This window comes from Petaurus breviceps, unplaced genomic scaffold (assembly GCF_028583685.1).
Source record: "Petaurus breviceps papuanus isolate PSGF00001 unplaced genomic scaffold, PetGlider_PUasm1.0 90574, whole genome shotgun sequence".
NCBI lineage: Eukaryota > Metazoa > Chordata > Mammalia > Diprotodontia > Petauridae > Petaurus > Petaurus breviceps.
In genome coordinates this window covers 5,855,248-5,870,992 of record NW_027187277.1, presented here as the reverse complement: position 1 = coordinate 5,870,992, position 15,745 = coordinate 5,855,248, and positions in this window count along the sequence as shown.

Genomic DNA, 15,745 nt, shown 5'->3' with positions numbered 1-15,745 from the left:
AGAAAATCATGAAGAGAGTCAACAACCTGACTGAAGAAAATAACACCTTAAAAAATAGACTAACTCAAATGATAAAAGAGACTCAAAAAGCTAATGAGGAGAAGAATGCCTTAAAAAGCCAAATTTGACAGATGGAAAAAAGAATCTCAAAAAATCACTGAAGAGAATAATTCCTTCAGAATTAGACTGGAGCAAATGGAAGCTAGTGACTTTATGAGAAATCAAGATACTATTTATTAAACAGATCTAAACAAATGAAAAAATAGAAGGCAACGTGAAGTATGTCATTGAAAAACCACTTACCTAGAAAATAGATCCAGAAGAGATAATTTAAAAATTATTGGACTACCTGAAAGCCATGATCAAAAAAAGAACCTAGAAATAATCCTTCAAAAAATTCTCAAGGAAAACTGCCCCGATGTTTTAGAGCCAGAGGGCAAAATACAGATTGAAAGAATCCACCTCTTGAAAAAGATCCCCAAAAGAAAACTCATAGGAATATTATGGCCAGATTCCAAAGTTCACAAATCAAGGAGAAAATATTGCAAGCAGCCAAGAAGAAACAATTTGAATATTGTGGAAACACAACCAGGATAACACAGGATCTGGTGGCTTCTACATTGAGGGATCAAAGGGCTTGGAATATGATATTCCAGAGGTCAAAGGAGCTGGGATTAAAACCAAGAATCACCTATTCAGCAAAACTGAGTATCATGTTTCTGGGGAAAATATGGTCATTCAATGAAATAGATAATTTTCAAGCATTCTTGTTGAAAAAAAAAACAGAGTTTAATAAAAAAATTTGACATTCAGATGCAAGAAGTAAGAGAAGCATGAGAAGGTAAACAGGAAAAAGAAATCATAAGGAACTTATCAAAGTCGAACTATTTACATTCTTACATGGAAAAATAATTGTAACTTATGAAACTTTTCTCAGTATGAGAATAGTTGACGGGAATATAAATATATATTTTACACACACACACACAAACACACACACACATATACATATGTCTATATAGGAGGGTATATGGGCATATGAATACATATATGAGTGTGTGTGTATGTGTACAGGAATACATAGACAGAGGGCACAGGACCAATTGAATAGGAAGGGATGATACTTAAAAGGTGAAATTGAGAGGTGCAAGAGGAATATAATGAGAGGAGATGGGGAGAGACAGAATGGGATAAATTTTCCCATATAGAAAAGGCAAGGCAAAATGGTTACAATGGAGGGGAAGTACAGGAAGGCAAAAGGGAATGAGTCACACTTACTCTCATTGAATTTGGCTTAGGGAGGGAATACACTAAATAGTGTATCTTGCCCTACAGTCGAGTAGTGGGGAAGGGGATGAGAGGGGCGATGATGGAAGAGAGGGCAGGTTGTAGGGGAGGGAAGTTGGAAGCATACACTTTTGAAAAGGGACAGGGCCAAAGTAGAGAATATAACAAGTTGGGGGCGTGGGGGATAGGATGGAGGGAAATATAATCAGTCTTTCACAATATATCCACTATGGAAAGGTTTTGCATAGCTACACATGTACAACCTATATTGAATTACTTCTCTTCCCAGTAAGTGTGGGTGATGAGGGAGGAAGAGAAAGAATCTAGAATTTAAAGTTTTAAAAAAATATATTATTATTATTATTTTCTTACATGAAACTGGAAAATAAGATATACAGGCACTGGGGTATAGAGATCCATCTTGCCCTACTGAAAAGTCAGAGGGGGTATGGGAGAGGATATAGAAGAGAGCAGATTGAGGGTGGAGGTATTCAGTGGGATCACTGTTTTGGGGTGGTGGGTAGGGGAAAAACAGGGAGAAAATTTGTAACTCAAAATTCTGTGGAAATGAATGATATAAACTAAAATAAACATAAAATTTAATTTAAAAAAAGAAACAGACCCAATGTAGCTGTTCGCATGTTCTGAAAATTAAATTATCATTAAGGGAAGCTGAGAATTTTTTAGCTTTAGCAGAAAGAGTGTTTTAGTCAATATCTGAAGCTTCCCATGATAATGATGACAACAATGTACTACTGCTACTCTTGTTGTTCAGTTGTTTCAGTCATCTTTGACTCTTTGTGACTCCATTTCAAGTTTTCTTGGCAAGTATACTTGAGTGATTTGCCATTTCCTTCTCCAGCTCATTTTACAGATGAGGACACCGAGGTGAACAGGGTTAAAATTACTTGACCAGGGTCACACAGCTAGTAAGTGTCTGAGATGAGCTTAAAACTCAGGAAGATAAGCCTACTTAACTCCCAGGCCAGCACTCTATCTACGGAGCCATCTAGCTGTCTCCTCTTCCTCTTGCTGCTGCTGCTGCTGCTGCTGCTGCTACTACTACTACTACTACTACTACTACTACTACTACTACTACTACTACTCATTATAAGATTTGCAAAGCATGTAGAAATATTATTTCATTTCATCCAGACAACAACACTGCAAGGTGGTGCTTTTATTATCCCCATTTTGCAGATGAGGAAACTGAGGCTGGTGCCTAAAGTCATAGAGCTTGCAGGTTTGAGGCAGAACATGAACTCAGATATTTCTCACTCCAACTTTATGACTCTATCCATACTGTCACCTAACTGACTACAAGACCATGCCTGTTTTGTGATTTTTTCCCCAAACATCATCATTTTTTTTAATCCAAATGTTACATGGTATATGCCAGGATTCTTCTCCCATTGATCTTTGCCCAAATACTTCTTGGTGTATAATGAGCACTTGATGCATATTTTATCTTTAGCTCTCTAAGATTTCTTTTCCTGATTTCTTAGATTTATTAGCAGATGTATACCTCAATATACCATGCTACTAGAACTTACTCCATATTCCTATTTCTAATAAGGTATACCTTTGCTAAGCAATATTCCAGTATGAATTCCAGCCTACTAGTGTCAGTTATACCTATGAGGTTGAATATGACTATTTTACTTAGGATCCTTAGCTTTTTAGATTACTTAGTTTTGCTTGTGATCCACGTTTTACGTATTTTTGTAGAGACATATGAAGTCATAGACTTTGTTATTGGCTAGTACTTCAGATGTTGTCTGGTATATATTACTGGATAACTATACAGAGATTCTTCTTTTTATCTTGTAGTGGCTACTCCCCAATCCATCTAGTTTGGTAGACATGAGAACTATAAGTAGGTATGGTCTGGTAGGTAAGAAAAAATAGGACAGGGAATTTTTTTTTTAGAGAATCAGTAGCTAGCACAAAGTATTGATATTTTAATTTATTAGTTACAAGCAGTACAATGGCCTGGTCCCTTGGCATTCTCCCTTTCCAGCACTAACCCACAGCAGTGCATACTAGCTTGTACCATACAAACCACACCCTTTCAATCACCTTCACTAAAATATTGCTGGTTTAATTCTGGAGTGAAAAATGTTGACAATCTTGGTGTATAGTCTATAAAAACAAAAGAAATGTCACTGCCACTAAGAAAGAAATTGATCCCAAAATCAAACTAAAAAATCATGAGCTAAACTTTGACAGAATCAGGTAATGGAAAACCAAACATTTTTCTATTACAGAATTTTTATAAAGTTATAACAATTGTTCCCCCCAACTGTTTAGTTAGATATTTGACTTTTATGATTCAATTTTCTTTTGTCTAGGTCGATATTTAAAATATATATAATTTATATATGTATTATATAATGTATATAATATATATTATAATAAATTAGAAAGTAGCAATGTGGGTTCTAGATTGCTAAAAGTCTTTTTTGAGTTCTCTGAGAGACTTTTGGTTGAATAATTTACACATGTTTGATGAGTAACTTCTAGCCAGCCAATATCAATGCAGACACATATCCCCCAGGAAAAAAAAAAATCATGGATCTTTGAAAGAAATACTAAATAAGTATAAAGAAGCAAGTATTAGTGAAGTATAATAATCATCTCTCAAACTCACATACCTAACTGGATCTGTGATCTTGTGGATGTGAATATTCTACACTATAGATTTCTACACTACAGATGGTAAATGGTACCTGAATGGTAGTTACATCTAACAGATTGACTAAAAGGACAGAAGATAAAAGTGACAAATGTTGAGGGGATGTGGAAAAATTGGGACACATTAGTTTTTGATGGAATTGTAGACTGATTCAATTGTTTTGGAGAATAATCTGGAATTATGCCCAAAGAGTTATTAAACTAAAAATACCCTTTGACCCAGTAATACCACTATGAGGTCTATTCCCAAAGATGATTAGGCAAAAACAAAAAGGACCGAAATGATCTAAAATGTTTATACTAGCTGTTTGGTGACAAAGAACTGGAAATTGTAGGGATGCCCATGAATTAGGGAATGGCTGAATAGGGTGTGGTATATAATTGTTATGGAACATTATTGTGCTACAAGAAATGATGATCTCAATGATCTTAGAAAAACATGGAAAGACTTGAATGAAATAATGAAGAGTAAAATGAGCAGAACCAAGAAAACATTGTATACAGTAACAGCAATGTTGTTTGAAGAACAACTTTGAACAACCAAGTCATTTTGACTATAATAAATACCCAAATTAATCATAAAGGACATAAAACATAAGACACTATCTACAGCCAGAGAAAGAACTGGTAAATAGAAGTATGTATAGAATAATTAAAGGTGTATATGTATATATGTAATATATATTCCTATTTGTATTGTATTTAATATATTTAATCTCTAGGGCAGAGTGGGAGGAAAGAGAGGAAAAAAAGAAATTTACATGATAACTTTGTTACATATTTAAAAGGAATAGAATAGTAGGATATATATTTAAATGTATGTTTAATATATATATATTATATATAAAATATGTATTTAAAAGGAATACATAGTAGGATATAGATTTAAATATATATTATATACAAATATATATTTAAAAGGAATAGCATAGTAGGATATATATTTAAATATATATTTAAAATATATTATATATAAAATATATATTTAAAAGGAATACATAGTAGATTTGCAGCTTCATGTGCAGTTATCTTTTTTTATTATGCTATGTCATGGAAATGATTGTTTTATTCCATAAATCAAAAACTAATTAACTAAGCATAAAAATAAACTTTCCATGCAGTTCTCCTCCCTATTATCTGATAAATCTAGCTTGGGGGATGCATCCAACAAGCTAAAATATCCCTTCTTTTCTCTTGATATCATGAGCATCAAAATAGAGCATATGGGCAGTCCATCTATTATGCCTTACCCTTTGCATGTAACCTCTCCATTATGCCCTATTTGTGGATGACTGTTCTAGCTCTGTTAAGCCCAGGAAACATTACAAAGTTGCCTAAATGAGGTCCACAATCGTTCAGTATAGTTTGACCTAACCATCCACATAGGAAAAAACAAATGGATGAAGAACATTTATCGTCCAGACAGGTTGCTCAGTGAATAGAGTGCTGGCCCTCAAATCAGGAAGGCCTGAGTTTAATTCCTGTCTCAGACACTTAGTATGTGGCCCTAGGGGTAAGTCACCATAACCTCTGTCTGCTTTGGTTTCTTCATCTGTAAAATGGGGGTAATAATATCACAAGCCTCACAGAGTTGTTATGAGGATCAAATGAGGTAATATTTTAAAGTACTCTACAAATCTTCAAGAGTTCTATAAATGCTAGTGTTTATTATGATATGGAATTCAATGGACAACCTAGAAAATTCATCTACCACAATGTGTGTGTATGTGTGAGTTAGATAGACACTGCAAATGGATAATAATGATAAAAACAACAATAAGAGTATTTATATACAAGTTGTACAAAGCGCTTTATAAATCTGAATTCATTTTATCTTCACAACAACCCTGGGAGGTGGCTGTTATTATTATCCCACTTTTTACACATGAAAAAAACTGAGGTAGACAGAAGTTAAATAACTTGCCACGGGTCACACAGCTAGAAAACATGTGAGGCTGAATTTGAAAAGTCACTCAGCTGCCACCTAGCAACAGTGAGGTAGTCACAGAATTAAATGAGAAAAGGAGAGTGAACTGGATGGTTTTATAAAAATGTAAAGGTCTTTTAGTGACCCTAAACTTCCCCATGAAACAAAGATCCATCTGTTTAACATTAATGTTCTGCCAGTGTTGTGGTCTAGTTGTGAGTCATGGAATGCTAATAGTCTCTGAAGAATAAGAAGTGATTCTCATCCAAAGGGCAATGAAAAGGTGTCTGGTGGGTGTGCCTAGGCTGTAATACATAACAAAGTGAAATAATCTACACAGGGAAAAACCTTTCTTTCTCAAAGCAGCTGTACTTTCTAAAATGTACATTGAAAGTGGGCAACCAAAAGCATCCAGATTTAGACAAATGGGTACTTTGACATGGGGATAATAGATTGTCCTGTGACAGGAGCTTTGGAACCTGGACTGTGTTCTCTGCTGGGCCTGATTCAGGCCCAGTAATATCATAGTTTAGAGTCAATGTTGGAATGAAATGAGACATTTGTAGGTCATTCAGCAGTTGGCAAAAGGAGATTAATTTAGTCTTAATCTTCCTCATTTCCCCCCCGATGGAGCCACTTTGGGATCTCTCTGATTCATCCACCATGACCCTACACCAGGTTCCTTCTCCTCACCCTCACTCCTACTTTTCAGCTGTTTTATGTATGTCGTCTCCCTTTTTCAGACTGTAAGCTCATTGAGGGGTTTATTTGTTTGTTATACTATTTGTATCTATCCTTAGTACTTAGAACAGTGTCTGGCATATAGTAGGCATTTAATAAATATTTGTTAATTGACTGACTCATAGCAGGAGAAGGCTATTCAACAAGGATGGTTATTGAGGACACTGTGAGTTGATACACCTGAGTGATGTTCTCTTGCCTGTGCTGCCCATTGTGGTCCATCAAACATCAGAGTTCCTTGAGATCCTAGAGGCTGCTTTATATTTGGGTGACAAGGAAATTATGTCAATAACCTGAGCTTTTAGTCCCGAGTCAATCAAGTCTTGAAGATAGTTTCAATATCTTTTAAGGAACCATTAGCCTAATTTACTTGATGGAGTGAGGAGGGGAAGGGGCTTACTAGATTGCTCCCACTTCAGGCTGCTAGATGCCATATTAACTCCTATTCTTCTAGGGCCTAAAGTACTCTATTATTATAAGTCAGGCACCTTTGGACCTTGTTAATCAGAAATTAAGTTGTTTACCACCCCATTCCTTCTTGTGCCCTCCCCACAAAAAAACAGCAACTTCCAAGCTATCTAAGGACCTAGTCTTTCCTATGTTAGGAGGCAAAAGAAAGAGTATGAGAGATTTCTTCTGTCTTTAGGGGTAAAATCTCATCTAAGTTGATGTTGAATTGCATCCCACAATGTACTTTGATACTATTACAAATTAACACTTTCCCTGGAACTTACTAGAAATTACCTAAGAGAGGATCATCTATCCCTATTAAGACACATTTCTTAATAAATGAGCATTACTTCAAGATAAAGGACAAACTTTCATAAAGTATGGTAAATGGGCTATTGATAAACCATCATGGATTGTTGTGGTTGTTTGTTCTCTGTTCTCGAAGAGGACCATGACATCAGGAAGGTGATGCCATGACTTGCAAGTGAATTGGATTTAAGTGAGGGAGGGCTGTGCAAAGTCACCAGCCTCACTTTCTTTTCCAGAGTCATTTGGGTCCAGTGGCATGATATAGATCAGAATGACTGGAGATGACCTAGGTCGTCATGGACTCTAAGAATCTTGAATGAAGGGACAATGCTTTTACTCTCTGTCCAATGTAGATTAGTAAATGTTGCTTAAATAAGAACACTAATAAAAACAAAACAGAGATCAGAGATCTAGAACTTCCTGTTTATCTTTGTAGGAGGGGAAAATGAGTCACTTTCCTTACTCAGAGCTCAAATACTTCATAATAACTGCAATGAAGCCTCCTGTGTCACAGTAAACTCCCCTTTTGTAAATCCAAGAGTCTTGGAGGATGCTGGGATCCTGCTTGGCTTAGTATTTAAGCAGCATTTGACTTCAGATGAATTAAGATGATTCATGTGTTTCATTTTTCTCTGCCCTGTTAAACATTTGCAGAGATAACTTGGATAAAATATGGCTCCATACTCGTAAGGGACAGGAATCTGATCATGACTGGATAAAAATTTCAGAGCAGGAAGAGAGAAGTTTCATAAATATCTAGTTCATTTTACAGATAGAGAAAGATTTGGAGAAGTTAAGTGATTTCCATTTCAAGTTAATGTTATATAATCTCAACTGGTCCCTCACTGTGGCAGGGCCATCCTTTTATACCTTCCTGATTGGTTTACCATCCCATTCATCACAGTGACTTTTCCAAATCTTTTGATCTCTCCTCCAGCCCTCCCTCCTCTAGTCCCTCAACTGAGAAGTTTGCTTCATATTTCACTAAACTCCATTTTTTCCTCATCCCTCATTTCACATTACATGTCTTCTGCCACCATCTCCTCCACCTCTATTTCACTTGAAGAGGTGGCGCTTCTCACCAAGGCAAAATCCTCTACATGCACAAGTAGTCCCATACATCCTATCCTCTGCAGCAGATTGCCTCTTCTATTATCTCTTCTCTCTCCCTAGTCTTCAATCACTCCCTATCTACTGCTGCCCACAAGCATACTCTTGTCTCCCCTATCCTCAAAAAAACCCTCACTTGATCCATCCATCCCTCCCCTTCTCCCTAGCCGTCATCTTATGTCTCTCCTCTCTTTCATGGCTAAACTCTTTGAGAAGGTTTTCTATAATGGGTACCTCCACTTTCTTTCCTCTTACTTGCTTCTTAATTCTTTACAATCTGGGTTCCAATCCTATCATTCAACTGAAACTTTTCTCTCCAGAGTCACTAATTATCTCTTAAGTGTCGATGCTAATGGTTTCTTCTCCACTCCTTGATTCCTCTGAAAATTCTGACTCTGTTTATCACCTTTTCTTCTTTGATTCTTCTCTCTAGGTTTTCCTGACACCACTTTCTCCTGGTTCCCCTTCTATCTGTCTGATTGCTCCTCTTTCTCTTTGCTGGACCTTCATCCAGGTCATACATGATAATCGTGGGGGTCCCCCTAGACTCTGTCCTGGGCCCTCTTCTCTTTTTCTCTACTATTTTATTTGGTGATCTCATCCACTCCCATAGTTTTAATTATCATTCTTGTGCAGACAATTCTAAGATCTACTTCTCCAGCACTAACCTAGCAACATCTAATCTCACATCTCCAACTGCTATCAGATACCACAAACTTGATATTCTATAGATATCTTAAACTAAACTTACCTATTATTGTTGAGGGTACACTGTCATCCTCCCAGTCACCGAAGCTAACCACAAAATTACCTTATATTTTCCTCATATCTATTTTTTTTATCTGCTAATATATATTCATGTTATTTCTTTTGATAGAATGTAAGTACCTCTAGGGCAGGAACTACTTTTGTCTTTGTATACTCAGAGTTTATTGCATACACTTAATAAATGTTTATTGATTTATTGTCTTAATCTCATCCTTATTAATACCTTTTCTATTTTAAAATAAAAATAATAATATATTTTTGTTGTTTGTTTGTTTTAGTTGTGTCCAACTTTTTGTGACCTCACTTGGGTTTTTCTTGGCAAAGATACTGGAATAGTTTGCCATGTTCTCCAGCTCATTTTATAGATGAGGAAACTGAGACAAACAGGGATAAGTGACTTGTCCAGGATCACACAGTTATTCAGTTGCTGAGACCAGATTTGAACTCAGGTCTTCCCGATTCCAGACCCAGTGCTCTATCTACTGCATCACCTAGCTGTCCTAATAGTATATTAGTCTATGTATATAATGTATAAATAAGTAAACATACATATTGAGAGTACCTGCTCAAAAAAATTTTTTTAAATATGGGTATATTATAAAAAAAGTTTATAGACCACTGGGTCTCTAACAACTGGGCTAGACTATGACTTGCAGTTTGGCTAGTCAGCCCATAGAGTTCATCTATCAGCATGAAAATCTTGGACTGACTCTGTCAACGATGAGTTGGGTACAGAGTTGAACAGTCAGACTTCTGGTGACCCCAAGCTTCTCTCAGAAACAAAGGCCAATCTTTTTCTAACAATATTTTTTTCTGGGATGCTATATGACCATGGATCTTAGATCCACAGTCTCTGGAGAATTAAAGTTGTGGATGAACCAAACAGCAACAGAGAGTCACAGAGCAGTCATGAGAAAAGTCAATATTGCCAATGGGAAACTGAATAAGAGAAAGTGCAGAATAGACATGTTTTGGGGTTGTGGGGTTTTTAGAGGCAGTCAGGGTTAATTGACTTGCCCAGGGTCATACAGCTAGTGAATTTCTGAGACCAGACTTGAACTCAGGTCCTCCTGACCCCAGGGCCTGTGCTGTATCCACTGTGCCACCTAGATGCCCCCGAACAGAAGATTTTAACAAAGGGAAGATGAATTTAATTTTATACACACACATATACAATATATATATATACATACATATATATATATAAAGAGAAAGACAGAGAGAGATTATATAGTTATATATAGAGTTATGCAGTTATAATATAGCTATTACTGCACTTCAAAGTAATTGGTTTCTTTTACAATCCTATGCATTTTGTTTAATGCATTAAGAAAACAACATTATTGCAAGAAACAGTTCCTAGGCATTGCCAGACTGCCAAAGGGGTCCATGACACCCCAAAATTTAAGATGTAAAGCATGTTTCAGACAGACAAAGAATAGGAAAAGAGGTAAGTCAGTCAAGTAAAGAGGAGACATTAAAAGTCTCTATGTTCCATGAATATCCAAGAAACATATGTAATAGTCAAGATTTCTAGATAACACCTCCCAGAACATTGTTAGACTGATACTTAATGCTGTTTCCTTGGCTTCATTTCAGCCTAGCAGGGAATAATGCATATCCAGAAAATATCCTCCATGTGGAGTGGACTCCTGGTTAGGCCTCATAACTGGGGTACTAAACAAGGACAATTAGCTGACACAGTGGATAGAGTGCCAGACCTTGAGTCAGGAAGACCTGAGTTCAGATGTGACCTCAGACACTTACTAGCTGTGTCACCCTGGTCAAGTCACTTAACCCAGTTGCCTTGATTTCTTCATCTGTAAAATGAGCTGGAGAAGAAAATGGCAAACCACTCCATTATCTTTGCCAAAAACAAACAAACAAACCCAAATAGGGTCATGAAGGGTCAGACATGACTGAAAACAACTAAACCAACAAAAACAAGTACTAAACAAGGTCCTTGTGGGGCGAGGCCTGGTATCTGGGTGCTCCGTGATTTCAGAAGGCTGGGGCACCATTGTTGTTCTTTTAAACAATTGGGTGAAGCAAGGGAGAGAAAGCAAAAACCTCCATATTTAGACCCTAGGCCAAGGTTAGAAACAAACTTTCCCAGTTATAAAGGGCTGAGATACTATTTTCACAGCCATTAGTGGTAGTCACAGGGCAAAGGAGAGTATCTTCCACATGGGACATCCCACTGCTACCTACCTATATGACATTTCCCTACCAGAGAAATGGAAGGTTGAGGACTTAGCTTCTCAAGAAGTTCAGTAACATGGAATAGGGTAGTTATTCCTTGAAATCCTGGCAGTAAGCTCCAGGGGAAGCAACCTCCAAATCCATTTCCTGAGAGAGATAAGGCCTGGTGTCCCACACTGCTAGGTCCAGAGATTGAGAAGAGAAGATGAGGTGCTGGGTTAGAAACTTTGGCTGAAGCATCACTCATCTTCCTAATAAAATTCAGGATTGCCAACATATGGTACTTCACTCTGGTCATATGTATTTCAGAACTCTGACACAGAAATATATGGGTTGACTTGTTTTTTTTTTCTTTTTTTGGATACCTGATTTTTGAGGTAATGGCTTTCTCAACTTTATAGCTTTGAGTTCAACCACAACAGCAACAGCAACAAAAAACAACTGAATAACAGCCTTATTTCCAAAAAAGACAATGACTTATCTTAAAAAGCAAATGAAGAAGAGAAACATATTGAAGGAGACTAAGGCGTCACTTGTAATTGCTTTCACAAAACAGTGAAACATCTGCAAAGCATTAGTCACTGGGCAAAGAAAGAATCTGGACTCTGAGTCATATATAAGCATCTGCTGCTGCATTTGGATAGAGGTGGCTCACCTGGTTATGTTTACCTTCAGTGCCTGGACTTTCAGTTCGAGATAGAAAAAGCAAAATGACTACATTTTGTGAGCCAGTGTTGCAGGGCTCCCTAGACTATGCTTGCCCCAATTAATTTTATAGTGTATGATTTGTGATTTCTACAATCTTTCTTTTTATGTGTATAAGGTTATGTTTGTTTCAGGAAATGTCAATAAATTGAGATTGCTTGCTAGAAAATATATTTATAAATATACATATCTCTAAAAGACTACATTTATTATTAATGTATTTATAATGTGTATTATGTCCATTTTACAGATGAGGAAACCAAGGTAGCATTCTTTGTAGAATACTTTTGAGAAAAGTTATAAGTACTTCCATAAAACCTTTGATCCTTAAGAGAATAGCCCAAAACCATTCTCCTGATACTAACCCAAAAGCTCAAAGGAAAGAACTCTTTAGGAAGATAGATATTCATCTTGACTGTCTGCTATCCTGTATATTTGTGTGGTTCTAATTGTTTGTTACTTTTTGTTGCCTTCCCTCCTGAAACCAACTGCAAAGGTCTCCTTCCCTCCCCAATTATAACATCATAGATAAGTGTCCATCATGGCCCAAACAGCCCCATAACATCTGGAATTAATGCTAAGGTCCCCCAAAATCCCCTTTGTTAGGGGCAGGGTTAGTGGGTTTAGGTTCAATATTGGAACAAAATGAGATACTTGTAGATCACTCAATGGTTAACAAAAGGAGGTTTGCCTAGCGATAGCAGGAGAAGGATATTTAACAAGGAGAAGCATTGAAGGACACCTTGAGTTGAATCAGCTGAATGAAGCTCCCTTACTAGAACTGCCCGTCAAGATCCACCACCAAATTATCAGAGAGCCCCTGGAGTCCCTTGTTCCTGTTTTGTACTCAAGTAATACTGAATCACTTGTTGACATCAGTGATGTAAGTTAAGAGCCTGAGCCTTCAGAGCCCTGAGCCAATAAAATCTCAGGGATGGTCTCAATACTTTTTAAGGGGAAAAAAAGGATATTAATTTGCATGAGGGTTAGAATATTGCTCCTACTGCATTCTTGCTAGCCAAATTCAAAAAACTTTCCAGGTCCATTCCTCCATCCCTCTCAACCCAATTACCGTGCTCAAAGACTACAAAGGAGCAGAGAGAGCAGTGGACACGCTGCTCCCCACCACTCACCATTCTGGAACACATAAAAAGTGGGAGGTTTCCCTAATACATAAGAGATGGAACTGTTTCCCATACACAAGGGAAGCTGGGAAAACATCTTAATAGGAACAGCCTCACCATCACATCACCCAAATCTGAATACATATGTAGAAGACCACTTCACCATCATCCCTACCCAGACTGAAAAGAGTATCTTCTAATAAATCTCCTTTGGACTTAAAAATCTCATGTATGGGCTTACTTTTTTCCCCCTTTACAATGCAGATGAGTTACTAGATAATCACACTTTGGGAGAGGCATTTGCAATGAAATATAGAAATTGTGGGCAGCTGGGTTGTATAGTGGATGGAGTGTCATGCCTAGAGTCAGAAAGACCTGAGTTCAAATCTGGTTTAAGATACTTAATAGCTGGAAAAGTCACCTAACCCTCTTTGCCTCAATTATCTCACCTGTAAAATGAGTTGGAGAAGGCAATGGCAAACCGCTCCAGTATCTTTGCCAAGAAAACCCAAATGGGGTCATAAAGAGTCAGACGTGACTGAAACAACTGAACAACAACACAGAATTTGAAATGCATGGAAGAAACTGATCAAGGCTCCTCATTTTAAAACTTCTCAGATTCAGATATGGCTCTCCTTCAAGTTGCTGCAGGGAATAGCTCTAATTTAGCCTATCCTTTATAGCAAAAGACAAGGAATAATTATATGGCTTCATCAGCATGGAATTTCAAAGTGTCACTTTTTGAAAACATATGTTTAAAGAACCAACAGTGACGCAGGAGCTGTTCTCATTGACAACACTTCTAACAACCAATGAAATCTAATTAAAAACAATGAAATCTCCAAAACAAATGCAAGCATCTGTAGTGAAAAACCCTTCCCTACCTAGACACAACACACTTTGTGCGCTCTAGGGTCCTGCCAAACTTGCTTCCTTGCTGTTTCTCACACAAATTCCAACTTCTGTCTTTACAAAAATGTCCCCCATGTCTAGAATGAGCTTCCTCCTTTCTTTTTTACCTTTGAGAATCTCTATTTTCATTTCTGTATCACAAAGAGATAAAAGAAAAAGGGAAAGAACTCATATGTATAAAAATATTTAGAGCAGCAATTTTTGGTGGCAAATAATTGGAAATTTAGGGGCAGCCAGGTAGCACAGCGAGTAAGAGCACCAGCTCCAGTGTTGAGAAGACCTGGAGATCGAATCCCGGGCTCAGACACTTAGCACCCACCCAGAAACACCTGGCCGTGTAACCTTGAGCAAGTTACTTAACCCCAATTGCTTAGGGGCGGCCAGGTGGCTCAACGAGTAAGAGCACCGGCTCCAGTGTCGGGATGACCTGGATCAAATCTGGCCTCAGATACTCAGCACCACACCCAGAAATAACTGGCCATGTAACCTTGAGCAAATTACTTAACCCCAATTGCTTAAAAAAAATTGGAAATTGAGGGGATGCCAATCAATTGGGGAATGACTGAACAAGTTGTGGTGTATGATTGTGATGGAATGCTATTGTGCTATGAGAAAAAACAAGCAGGATGGTTTCAAAAAAATCTGGGAAGACTTCTATGAACTGATGAAAAGTGAAGTGAGCAGAACCAGAAGAACATTGTACACAGTAACAGCAATATTGTAATGATGATCAATTGTGAAAGACTTAACTATTCTCATCAATGCAATGACCAAATCTTACAAAAGATTTATGATAAAAATTGCTATTTATCTCCAGAAAGAGAACTGATGAACTCTGATTGCAGACCAAAGCATAATTGTTTAACTTACTTTATTTTTCTTGCCTTTTTCGGACAACTTGTTCAATGTGAAAATATATCTTTCATGACTTCATATGTATAATTAATCTCAGAAAAAAGAACCTCTAGTTTTCTTCAAAGCTCAGCTCAAAAACAGTCTCCTAACATGTGGCTATTTCTGAGAGTAACTGCTCCCCTGCCCATGCAAATGCCAACCTTCTCACTTCCTTGTATATATTTCATATACATTCATATGTGTTTATACATGTACATGTCTTCCCCAATAAATTGTAAATTCCTTCATGGCAGGAACTATTTAATTTTTATCTTTGTATCTCTAATATCTACTGTAATGCCTGAGAGACAACAGTTCTGGCACTTAGCAAATCATTTCCAAAACTGATTATCAAACACCAGTCAATGAGTTGTGAACTCTATGATGTATATCCCACATAGTGCCAGATACTTTGGGGAGTACAAATAAAGAACTGGAGAACCTCATTATCTGAGGATATCTGCTACTAGAAAAAGGCTAGTTAAAATGAATCCAATTAAAATAATGGCCAATACTGTATAATAAATAGTGTATGGCAGGATATGTTGATTGGGAATGTTTCTGGGAAAATAAAACCCAAAATTATGAAGTTTAATTTATCTTATATTAAATATTCTTGGGC